The following is a 13,436-nucleotide window of genomic DNA, read 5'->3' on the forward strand; positions in this document are numbered from 1 at the left end:
GATGTAATGGTTTTCAATCTTCACCAGAACATCCTCTACAAGCCCATAAGCTTGTTTTCGTGAGTTGTCTGCCATATCTAGTGAGATTCGTGCAGCTTATACCTCAAAGATCCCTAGCTTCTCCATTACAGAGAGAGGCATGAGGTTTACACTTGACCCTAAGTCACACAGAGCCTTCTTAAAGGTCATGGTGCCTATGGTACAAGGTATTGAAAACTTCCCAGGATCTTGTCTCTTTTGAGGTAAGTTCTGCCTAGACAAATCATCTAGTTCTTTGGTGAGCAAAGGAGGTTCATCCTCCCAAGTCTCATTGCCAAATAACTTGTCAATTAGCTTCATGATTGCTCCAACGTATTTAGCAACTTGCTCTTCAGTGACATATTCATCCTCTTCAGAGGAAGAATACTCATCAGAGCTCATGAATGGCAGAAGTAAGTCCAATGGAATCTCTATGGTCTCAGTGTGAGCCTCATATTCCCATGGTTCCTCATTGGGGAACTCATTGGAGGCCAGTGGACGTCCATTGAGGTCTTCCTCAGTGGCGTTCACTGCCGCTTCATCCTCTCCAAGTTTGGCCATGTTGATGGCCTTGTATTCTCCTTTTGGATTCTCTTCTGTATTGCTTGGAAGAGTACTAGGAGGGAGTTCAGTAATTTTCTTGCTCAGCTGTCCCACTTGTGCCTCCAAATTCCTAGTGGAGGACCTTGTTTCAGTCATGAAACTTTGAGTGGTTTTGATTAGATCAGAGACCATGGTTGCTAAGTCAGAGTGGCTCTGCTTAGAATTCTCTGTCTGTTGCTGAGAAGATGATGGAAAAGGCTTGCCATTGCTAAACCTGTTTCTTCCAACATTCTTGTTGTTGAAACCTTGTTGAGGTCTCTGTTGATCCTTCCATGAGAGATTTGGATGATTTCTCCATGAAGAATTATAGCTGTTTCCATAGGGTTCTCCCATGTAATTCACCTCTTCCATTGAAGGGTTCTCAGGATCATAAGCTTCTTCTTCAGATGAAGCATCCTTAGTACTGCCTGGTGTATTTTGCATTCCAGACAGACTTTGAAAAATCAAATTGACTTGCTGAGTCAATATTTTGTTCTGAGCCAATATGGCATTCAGAGTATCAATCTCAAGAACTCCTTTCTTCTGATTCGTCCCATTGTTCACAGGATTCCTTTCAGAAGTGTACATGAATTGGTTATTTGCAACCATTTCAATGAGCTATTGAGCTTCTGCAGGCGTCTTTTTCAGATGAAGAGATCCTCCAGCAGAGCTATCCAAAGACATCTTGGACAGTTCAGACAGACCATCATAGAAAATACCTATGATGCTCCATTCAGAAAGCATATCAGAGGGACACTTTCTGATCAATTGTTTGTATCTTTCCCAAGCTTCATAGAGGGATTCTCCTTCCTTCTGTCTGAAGGTTTGGACTTCCACTCTAAGCTTACTCAATTTTTTAAGGTGGAAAGAACTTTGCCAAGAAGGCATTGACTAGCTTTTCCCAAGAGTTCAGGCTTTCTTTAGGTTGTGAATCCAACCATATTCTAGCTCTGTCTCTTACAGCAAAAGGGAATAACATAAGTCTATTGATGAGCGGATAATTTGTACGCTTTTTGGCATTGTTTTTAGTATGTTTTTGGTATCTTTTAGTTAGTTTTTAGTATATTTATTATTAGTTTTTAGTTAAAATTCACTTTTCTGGACTTTACTATGAGTTTGTGTGTTTTTCTGTGATTTCAGGTATTTTCTGGCTGAAATTGAGGGTCCTGAGCAAAAATCTGATCCAGAGACTGAAAAGGACTGCAGATGCTGTTGGATTCTGACCTCCCTGCACTCGAAGTGGATTTTCTGGAGCTACAGAAGCCCAATTGGCGCGCTCTCAACGGCGTTGGAAAGTAGACATTCTGGGCTTTCCAGCAATATATGATAGTCCATACTTTGCCCAAGATTTGATGGCCCAAACCGGCGTTCAAAGTCTCCCTCAGAAATTCCAGCGTTAAACGCCGGAACTGGAATAAAACTTGGAGTTAAACGCCCAAACTGGCATGAAAGCTGGCGTTTAACTCCAGAAAAGGTCTCTACACGAAATTGCTTCATTGCTCAGCCCAAGCACACACCAAGTGGGCCCGGAAGTGGATTTTTATGTCATTTTACTCATTTCTGTAAACCTTAGGTTACCAGTTTTACTATTAATAGGATCTTTTGACATTGTATCCGTACCTTATGACCTCATGATACTTTACACGTTTCTTTGTACTTCTTACAGCATGAGTCTCTAAACCCCATGGTTGGGGGTGAGGAGCTCTGCTGTGTCTTGATGGATTAATGCAATTACTACTGTTTCTTATTCAATCATGCTTGCTTCGATTCTAAGATATCACTTGTTCTTAATCCGGATGAATGTGATGATCCGTGACACTCATCATCATTCTCAACTATGAACATGTGCCTGACAACCACCTCTGTTCTATCTTAGATTGAGTAGATATCTCTTGGATTCCTTAACCAGAATCTTCGTGGTATAAGCTAGAACTGATGGCGGCATTCAAGAGAATCCGGAAGGTCTAAACCTTGTCTGTGGTATTCTGAGTAGGATTCAATAATTGAATGACTGTGACGTGCTTCAAACTCCTGAAGGCGGGGCGTTAGTGACAGACGCAAAAGAATCACTGGATTCTATTCCGGCCTGATTGAGAACCGACAGATGGATAGCCGTGCCGTGACAGGGTGCGTTGAACATTTCCAATGAGAGGATGGGAGGTAGCCACTGACAACGGTGAAACCCTACATACAGCTTGCCATGGAAGGAGCCTTGCGTGTTTGATGAAGAAGAAAGCAGGAAAGCAGAGATTCAGAAGATGGAGCATCTCCAAATCTCAACCTATTCTCCATTACTGCAAAACAAGTAACAATTTCATGTTCTTTTGCTTTTCACAATCAATCCTGATAATTTCTGATATCCTGACTAAGATTTACAAGATAACCATAGCTTGCTTCAAGCTGACAATCTCCGTGGGATCGACCCTTGCTCACGCAAGGTATTACTTGGACGACCCAGTGCACTTGCTGGTTAGTTGTGCGAGGTTGCAAAAGTGTGATTGCAATTTCGTGCACCAAGTTTTTGGCGCCGTTGCCGGGGATTGTTCGAGTTTGGACAACTGACGGCTTATCTTGTTGCTTAGATTAGGACTGTTTTATTTTTGTTGGTTTAGAGTCTTTTAGTTGAGTCTAGTTTCATGTTTTAAGTTTGGTGTCTTTTTGTGTTTCTCTCTTAATTTTCGTTTTTGCATGTTCTTAGTCCCTTTTTGATTCATAAAAATTCTAAGTTTGGTGTCCTCTTTGTGTTTTTCTCTCAAAATTTTCGAAAATTTAGTGTTTGATTTTCTAAAAATTTTAAGTTTGGTGTCTTTTTGTGTTTTTCTCTTTCCTCTTTTTAAAAATCAAATCTTTTTCATAAAAATTTTTTCAATCATATCTTTTTAATTGCTATTTTCAAAATCTTTTTAATTAACTAATTGATTCAGTTCTCAATTTGCTTTGATCTCATTTTCCCTTTGATTTTCGAATTTATTTTATTTTATTTTATTTTATTTTAATTTTTTTCGGTTATTTCAAAAAAAAATAAATAAAAATAAGCAAAATTTATCTCTTTGCAATCATTATCATTTCCCTTTTGTCCATTATGGACTTAAGTGGAATTGATCAGTCCAGAAGGACTCTGGGGTCATATGCTAACCCCATTACAGCTGCATATGGGAGTAGCATCTGCACGCCCCCCATCAAAGCAAGCAGCTTTGAGCTAAATCCTCAACTCATTATCATAGTGCAGCAAAATTGCTAGTATTCCAGTCTTCCACAGGAAGAACCTACTGAGTTTCTGGCACAGTTCTTACAAATTGCTGACACAGTACATGATAAAGAGGTAGATCAAGATGTCTACAGACTATTACTGTTTCCATTTGCTGTAAAAGATCAAGCTAAAAGGTGGTTGAATAACCAACCTACAGCAAGCATAAAGACATAGAAACAGTTGTCAGACAAATTCCTGAATCATTTTTACCCTCCAAAGAGGATGACACAGCTAAGGCTGGACATCCAAGGCTTTAAACAAGAGGATAATGAATCCCTTTACAATGCCTGGGAGAGGTATAAAGGTATGCTAAGAAAATGTCCCTCTGAAATGTTTTCAGAGTGGGTACAGTTAGACATTTTCTACTATGGGCTTACAGAAAAAGCTCAGATGTCTTTAGACCACTCAGCTGGTGGATCTATACACATGAGGAAGACAATTGAAGAAGCTTAAGAGCTTATAGACACTGTTGCTAGAAACCAATATTTGTACTCTAGCAATGAATTCTCTCCAGAAGAGGAAGTCATGACAGTAGTCACTGACTCTAATCCTCAAGAACAGATAATTGAGCTTAATCAACAACTACTTCTGATGACAGAACAGTTAGCAGAATTTAAAGAGATGCTCCATGAAACTAAAGTTGCTAATAAGAGCATAGAACTACAGTTGAATCAAGCAAAACAGTAAATATCTAAACAGAACAGAGGAGTGTCAAGCAGTTCAATTGAGGAGTGGGAAGAACTTGAATAACACTGCTCAAAAGAGCAAAAAGCCAAACAAGGAACAATTGACAGAGGATAACCAAACCACTGTTCAAAATCCCTCTGAGGACAGTAAGAGCCCAGAGAGGAATGTTATTGGCGTTCAAACGCCAGAAAGGGAAGGAAAGTTGGCGTTAAACGCCCATTCCTTGCCCAGTTCTGGCGTTCAAACGCCAGAAAAGGGAGAGAAGTTGGCGTTTAACGCCCAAACTTCACCCATTCCTGGCGTTCAAACGCCAAGGGAAGATCAGACACCTGAGAGTGCTGACAGTAATCCCTCTAAAAAGGCTTCTTCAACCACTTCTGTAAGGAATAAACCTGCAGCATCTAAGGTTGAAGAATATCAAGCCAAGATGCCTTATCCTCAGAAACTCCGCAAAGCGGAACAGGATAAGCAATTTGCCCGCTTTGCAGACTATTTAAGGACTCTTGAAATAAAGATTCCGTTTGCAGAGGCACTTGAGCAAATACCTTCTTATGCTAAGTTCATGAAAGAGATCTTAAGTCATAAGAAGGATTGGAGAGAAACTGAAAAAGTGTTTCTCACTGAAGAATGCAGTGCAGTCATTTTGAAAAGCTTACCAGAAAAGCTTCAAGATCCAGGAAGCTTTCTGATACCATGCACATTAGAAGGCACTTGCACCAAGACAGCCCTATGTGATCTTGGAGCAAGCATCAATTTAATACCTGCATCCACTATCAGAAAGTTTGGGTTGACTGGAGAAGTCAAACCAACCAGGATATGCCTCCAACTTGCTGATGGCTCCATTAAACACCCATCAGGCATAATAGAGGACATGATTGTCAAGGTTGGGCCATTTGCCTTTCCAACTGACTTTGTGGTGCTGGAAATGGAGGAGCACAAGAGTGCAACTCTCATTCTAGGAAGACCTTTCCTAGCAACTGGACGAACTCTCATTGATGTACAAAAGGGGGAAGTAACCTTGAGAGTCAATGAGGATGAGTTCAAGTTGAATACTGTAAAAGCTATGCAGCATCCAGACACACCAAATGACTGCATGGGCGCTGACATTATTGACTCTCTGGTAGAAGAGATCAATATGGCTGAAAGCCTAGAATCAGAGCTTGAGGACATCTTCAAAGATGCTCAAACTGATCAGGAAGAGCCAGAGGAGGCAAAGGAATTTTCGAAAATTCCTCAGGAGGAGGATAAACCTCCTAAGCCTGAACTCAAACCACTACCATCATCCCTGAAATACGCATTTCTGGGAGAGGATGACACTTTTCCAGTGATTATAAGCTCTGCTTTAAATCCACAGGAAGAGGAAGCACTGATTAAAGTGCTAAGGACACACAAGACAGCTCTTGGGTGGTCCATAAGTGATCTCAAGGGCATTAGCCCAGCTAGATGCATGCACAAGATCCTGTTGGAGGATAATGCCAAACCAGTGGTTCAACCACAGAGGAGGCTAAATCCAGCCATGAAGGAGGTGGTGCAGAAAGAGGTCACTAAATTACTGGAGGCTGGGATTATTTATCCTATTTTTGATAGCCCCTGGGTGAGCCCTGTCCAAGTTGTTCCCAAAAAGGGAGGCATGACAGTGGTTCATAATGAAAAAAATGAACTGGTTCCCACTAGGACAGTCACAGGGTGGCGCATGTGTATTGATTACAGAAGACTCAATACAGCCACCAGAAAGGATCATTTTCCTTTACCATTCATAGACCAAATGCTAGAAAGATTAGCTGGTCATGATTATTACTGCTTTTTGGATGGCTATTCAGGCTACAACCAAATTGCAGTAGATCCCCAGGACCAAGAGAAAACAGCATTCACTTGCCCTTCTAGCGTGTTTGCCTACAGGAGGATGCCTTTTGGTCTGTGCAATGCACCTGCAACCTTTCAGAGGTGCATGCTCTCTATCTTCTCAGATATGGTAGAGAAATTTCTGGAAGTCTTCATGGATAACTTTTCAGTATATGGAGACTCATTTAGCTCCTGTCTTAATCACCTAGCACTTGTCTTGAAAAGGTGCCAAGAGACTAACCTGGTTTTAAACTGGGAGAAATGCCATTTTATGGTGACTGAAGGAATTGTCCTTGGGCACAAAATTTCAAGCAGGGGAATAGAGGTGGATAAGGCAAAGGTAGAGGTAATTGAAAAATTACCACCACCTGCCAATGTTAAGGCAATCAGAAGCTTTCTGGGGCATGCAGGATTCTATAGAAGGTTTATCAAGGATTTTTCGAAAATTGCAAAACCTTTAAGTAACCTGCTAGCTGCTGACACGCCATTTGTGTTTGACACACAGTGTTTGCAGGCATTTGAGACCCTGAAAGCTAAGCTGGTCACAGCACCAGTCATCTCTGCACCAGACTGGGCATTACCATTTGAATTAATGTGTGATGCCAGTGATCATGCCATTGGTGCAGTGTTGGGACAGAGGCATAACAAACTTCTGCATGTCATTTATTATGCTAGCCGTGTTCTAAATGATGCACAGAAGAATTACACAACCACAGAAAAAGAATTACTTGCAGTGGTCTATGCCATTGACAAGTTTAGATCCTACCTAGTGGGATCAAAGGTGATTGTGTACACTGACCATGCTGCTCTTAAATACTTACTCACAAAGCAGGATTCAAAACCCAGGCTTATAAGATGGGTGTTACTTCTGCAAGAGTTTGATATAGAAATAAGAGACAGAAAAGGGACAGAGAACCAAGTGGCTGATCATCTGTCCCGGATAGAACCAGTAGCTGGGACATCCCTCCCTTCTACTGAGATCTCTGAGACTTTCCCAGATGAGCAACTCTTTGCCATTCAGGAAGCTCCATGGTTTGCAGATATTGCAAACTATAAAGCTGTGAGGTTCATACCCAAGGAGTACAGCAGAGTGCAAAGAAAGAAATTAATTTCAGATGCCAAGTACTACCTCTGGGATGAACCATATCTCTTTAAGAGATGTGCTGACGGAGTGATCTGCAGATGTGTACCCAGAGAAGAAGCACGAAGGATCCTATGGCACTGCCATGGATCACAGTATGGAGGACATTTTGGAAGTGAGCGAACAGCCACTAAAGTTCTCCAGTGCGGCTTCTACTGGCCTACTCTCTATAAAGATTCCCGAGAGTTTGTGCGTAACTGTGACAGTTGCCAAAGAGCTGGTAACCTGCCTCACGGATATGCCATGCCTCAACAAGGGATATTAGAGATAGAATTGTTTGATGTATGGGGAATTGATTTCATAGGACCATTCCCACCATCATACTCAAACACTTATATTCTGGTGGCAGTGGACTATGTATCTAAGTGGGTAGAAGCAATTGCTACACCCACTAATGATACCAAAACCGTACTGAAATTCCTCCAGAAAAACATTTTCAGCAGGTTTGGCGTCCCCAGAGTGCTAATCAGTGATGGGGGCACTCATTTCTGCAACAAACAGCTATACTCTGCTATGGTTAGATATGGAATTAGCCATAAAGTGGCAACTGCATATCATCCACAGACTAATGGGCAAGCTGAAGTCTCTAACAGAGAGCTAAAAAGAATCCTAGAACGGACTGTGATAGCCCGAAGAAAGGATTGGGCAAAGAGCTTGGATGATGCTCTGTGGGCATATAGAACAGCATTCAAGACTCCTATAGGAACCTCTCCATACCAATTGGTGTATGGGAAGGCCTGTCATTTGCCTGTGGAACTGGAACATAAAGCCTACTGGGCAACCAGATTCCTAAATATGGATGCACAGTTAGCTGGTGAAAAAAGATTACTCCAGTTAAATGAGCTAGAGGAGTTCAGACTCAATGCCTTTGAAAATGCAAAAATTTATAAGGAAAAGGCAAAGAAATGGCATGACAAGAAGTTGTCAACCAGAGTCTTTGAGCCAGGACAAAAAGTTCTGCTCTTCAACTCTAGGCTCAAACTGTTTCCAGGAAAACTCAAATCCCGGTGAAGGGGTCCGTATGTGATTACAGGAGTGTCACCATATGGATATGTTGAGCTTCAGGATACTGATTCTGACAGAAAGTTCATTGTAAATGGACAGAGAATCAAGCACTATCTTGAAGGAAATTTTGAGCAGGAATGCTCAAAACTGAGACTTGAGTGATTCTCAGTGAAAGTCCAGCTAAAGACAGTAAAGAAGCGCTTGCTGGGAGGCAACCCAGTCATTAGAAGGTTGTATGAATTGTTCTTACAGAGGCAAGTATCAAAAATGAAGGAATTCACAGAGTTACAGAAGGATTCAGCTCAAAAAACAGAGAAAATGAGCCTACTGGCGAAAAAACGCCAGTAAGGGGCATTTTTGGGCGTTAAACGCCAGAATGGGCACCATTCTGGGCGTTTAACACCAGGTGTGCAGCATCCTGGGTGTTTTGGAAAAACGCCCAGTGACAAAGGATTTCTAGCATTTAACGCCAGCCAGGGCACCTGGCTGGGCGTTAAACGCCCAAAAGGGGCAACAAATGGGCGTTAAACGCCAGAATGGGTGCCATTCTGGGCGTTTAACACCAGCAAGGTGGGGGGACCACAATCTTGTTTTCAAATCAAATTTTTTCAAACTTTCCTTTTCTCACCCATACTTTTCTACAAAATCACACTTCAATCATTCATCATTCACTTTCAAATCTTCAAAAATCAAAACCATTTTTCAAATTTATTCCAAATCAATTACAAACATTGTTCAAAAATTGCACCCTTTTCTCAATTTCTTTTCATATCTTCTAAAATCTCCTATCAAATTTCTCTTCTTTTTCGAAAACTCCCCTCCCCACCTTATAAATACACGTTTGTTCTCCTTCTTTCCACAACACCATTCGAATTTCCTCTTCCTCCCCCTCTCTTCTCTCTTTTCTTTTGCTTGAGGACAAGCAAACCTCTAAGTTTGGTGTGCTTTTCCGTGATCACTAAGCCAAGATTCATCAATATCATGGCTCCTAAGGGAAAACAAACCAATTTAAGAGGCAAGAAAGAGAATAATCCAAAGAATCTTCGGAATCAAGAGAAGTTCTTAACCAAAGAACATGAAGACCATTATCACAAAATAATGGGTCTGAGGTCAGTGATCCCGGAAGTTAAATTCGATCTGAAAGAAGATGAATATCCGAGGATCCAAGAGCAAATTCGAAACAGAGGATGGGAAGTTCTAGCCAATCCTGAGACAAAGGTTGGAAGGAACATGGTTTAGGAATTCTACTCAAATCTGTGGCTGACAGATAAGCAGAGAATGACTGGAACCGCTTACCATACCTACAAAACCATGGTCAGAGGGAAAGTTATGTACTTTCATCTGGACAAAATAAGAGAAATCTTCAAATTGCCCCAACTGCAAGATGATCCTGACTCCTTTAATAGGAGAATGGTGAGAGTAGATAAAGGGTTGGATCAAGTTCTAGAGGACATATGCCTCCCTGGGACTAAGTGGATAACCAATTCAAAGGGTGTCCCAAACCAACTCAAGAGGGGAGACCTCAAGCCAATTGCAAGAGGTTGGCTAGACTTCATTGGGCGTTCCATATTGCCCACTAGCAACCGTTCTGAGGTCACCATCAAGAGGACAGTAATGATTCATTGCATTATGCTTGGAAAAGAAGTGGAGGTCCATCATGTGATTGCTTGTGAGATCTACACAATTGCAAATAAAAATTCCACTGAAGCCAAACTGGCTTACCCAAGCTTGATCTCCTTGCTCTGTAAAGAGGTTGGGGTGAAGATGGGAGTAGATGAATTCATACCCATTGAACACCCAATCACTAAGAAGTCAATGGAAGGACAAGTGCAAGACAACTCTATCAAAAAGAGGGCGCAGGAGTTCCTCCCTGAATTTCCTGAAATTGGCTACTGGGCCAGCCTGGAAGCATCTATCACCAAGTTGCAAGAGACTATGGAGCAACTTAAGGAAGAACAGCAGAATCAGAACTGCATGCTCTGCAAATTGCTGAAGGAACAAGAGAAGCAGGGGCGTGAAATCCAAGAGATGAAGCGCCAAAAGCTCTCCTCTCAAGCTGAGGGAGCATCCACTTCTCAAAATCAAGGTTGTTGAGTCCTAACTCTGTGAAAACCTCTATCATTAGGAGCCTATTTTTGCGTTTTTTTTTCTTTTGTTTTCTATTCTTATTTTATTTTTTTTATCTTATATCTATATTTGAGTCTTGTTCTTAGTTCATAATTAATAAAATTTATGCCTTAAAGTTATGAATGTCCTATGAATCCATCACCTCTCTTAAATGAAAAATGCTTTAATCACAAAAGAACAAGAAGTATAGGATTTCGAAATTTATCTCTGAAACTAGTTGAATTAGTTTGATGTGGTGACAATACTTTTTGTTTTTTGAATGAATGCTTGAACAGTGCATATGTCTCTTGAAATTGTTGTTTTAAGAATGTTAAAATTGTTGGCTCTTGAAAGAATGAGGAGAAAAGAGAACTGTTATTGAGGATCTGAAAAATCATCAACTTGATTCTTGAAGCAAGAAAAAGCAGTGAATACAAAAAAAAATTTTCGAAAAAAAAAGAGAAGAAAAAGAAAAAAAAGAAAAAAAAAAGAAGAAGGAAATAAAGTTGTGATCCAAGGCAAAAGAGTGTGCTTAAGAACCCTGGACACCTCTAATTGGGGACTTTAGCAAAGCTGAGTCACAATCTAAAAAGGTTCACCCAATTATGTGTCTGTGGCATGTATGTATCCGGTGGTAATACTGGAAGACAGAGTGCTTTGGGCCACAGCCAAGACTCATACACTAGCTATGTTCAAGAATCATCATACTTAACTAGGAGAATCAATAACACTATCTGAGTTCTGAATTCTTATAGATGCCAATCATTCTGAACTTCAAGGGATAGAGTGAGATGCCAAAACTGTTCGGAGGCAAAAAGCTACTAGTCCCGCTCATCTAATTGGAGCTATGTTTCTTTGATATTTTGGAGTCTATAGTATATTCTCTTCTTTTTATCCTATTTTGATTTTCAGTTGCTTGGGGACAAGCAACAATTTAAGTTTGGTGTTGTGATGAGCGGATAATTTGTACGCTTTTTGGCATTATTTTTAGTATGTTTTTGGTATCTTTTAGTTAGTTTTTAGTATATTTATTATTAGTTTTTAGTTAAAATTCACTTTTCTGGACTTTACTATGAGTTTGTGTGTTTTTCTGTGATTTCAGGTATTTTCTGGCTGAAATTGAGGGTCCTGAGCAAAAATCTGATCCAGAGACTGAAAAGGACTGCAGATGCTGTTGGATTCTGACCTCCCTGCACTCGAAGTGGATTTTCTGGAGCTATAGAAGCCCAATTGGCGCGCTCTCAACGGCGTTGGAAAGTAGACATTCTGGGCTTTCCAGCAATATATGATAGTCCATACTTTGCCCAAGATTTGATAGCCCAAACTGGCGTTCAAAGTCTCCCTCAGAAATTCCAGCGTTAAACGCCGGAACTGGAATAAAACTTGGAGTTAAACGCCCAAACTGGCATGAAAGCTGGCGTTTAACTCCAGAAAAGGTCTCTACACGAAATTGCTTCATTGCTCAGCCCAAGCACACACCAAGTGGACCCGGAAGTGGATTTTTATGTCATTTTACTCATTTTTGTAAACCTTAGGTTACCAGTTTTACTATTAATAGGATCTTTTGACATTGTATCCGTACCTTATGACCTCATGATACTTTACACGTTTCTTTGTACTTCTTACAGCATGAGTCTCTAAACCCCATGGTTGGGGGTGAGGAGCTCTGCTGTGTCTTAATGGATTAATGCAATTACTACTGTTTCTTATTCAATCATGCTTGCTTCGATTCTAAGATATCACTTGTTCTTAATCCGGATGAATGTGATGATCCGTGACACTCATCATCATTCTCAACTATGAACATGTGCCTGACAACCACCTCTGTTCTATCTTAGATTGAGTAGATATCTCTTGGATTCCTTAACCAGAATCTTCGTGGTATAAGCTAGAACTGATGGCGGCATTCAAGAGAATCCGGAAGGTCTAAACCTTGTCTGTGGTATTCTGAGTAGGATTCAATGATTGAATGACTGTGACGTGCTTCAAACTCCTGAAGGCGGGGCGTTAGTGACAGACGCAAAAGAATCACTGGATTCTATTCCGGCCTGATTGAGAACCGACAGATGGATAGCCGTGCCGTGACAGGGTGCGTTGAACATTTCCAATGAGAGGATGGGAGGTAGCCACTGACAACGGTGAAACCCTACATACAGCTTGCCATGGAAGGAGCCTTGCGTGTTTGATGAAGAAGACAGCAGGAAAGCAGAGATTCAGAAGATGGAGCATCTCCAAACCTCAACCTATTCTCCATTACTGCAAAACAAGTAACAATTTCATGTTCTTTTGCTTTTCACAATCAATCCTGATAATTTCTGATATCCTGACTAAGATTTACAAGATAACCATAGCTTGCTTCAAGCTGACAATCTCCGTGGGATCGACCCTTGCTCACGCAAGATATTACTTGGACGACCCAGTGCACTTGCTGGTTAGTTGTGCGAGGTTGCAAAAGTGTGATTGCAATTTCGTGCACCATCTGTAGACCTCAGGGTCAACCCCATTAGTCTTAACAGTGTCACAGATTTGCAAGAACTCAGCTAAAAACTGATGAGGATCTTCCAATGGAAGTCCATGGAACTTGCAATTCTATTGCATTAGAGAAACTAATTGAGGCTTAAGCTCAAAGTTGTTTGCTCCAATGGCAGGGATAGAGATGCTTCTCCCATAGAAGTTGGGAGTAGGTGCAGTAAAGTCACCCAGCACCTTCCTTGCATTGTTGGCATTGTTGTTGTTTTCAGCTGCCATGGGTTCTTCTTCTTTGAAGATTTCTGTTAGGTCCTCTACAGAGAGTTGTGCCTTAGC

The 13,436-nt window shown here is 41.0% G+C and overlaps 1 non-coding gene across 1 annotated transcript; it reads left to right on the forward strand.

The window, feature by feature from the left end:
- Positions 1–1,338: 1,338 nt before the first annotated feature.
- Positions 1,339–1,446, forward strand: LOC130951737 (small nucleolar RNA R71). The gene has a single exon (XR_009074081.1). It is a non-coding gene; the product is annotated as a small nucleolar RNA R71 (small nucleolar RNA).
- The last annotated feature ends 11,990 nt before the right edge of the window (positions 1,447–13,436 follow it).

This window comes from Arachis stenosperma, chromosome 1 (assembly GCF_014773155.1).
Source record: "Arachis stenosperma cultivar V10309 chromosome 1, arast.V10309.gnm1.PFL2, whole genome shotgun sequence".
NCBI lineage: Eukaryota > Viridiplantae > Streptophyta > Magnoliopsida > Fabales > Fabaceae > Arachis > Arachis stenosperma.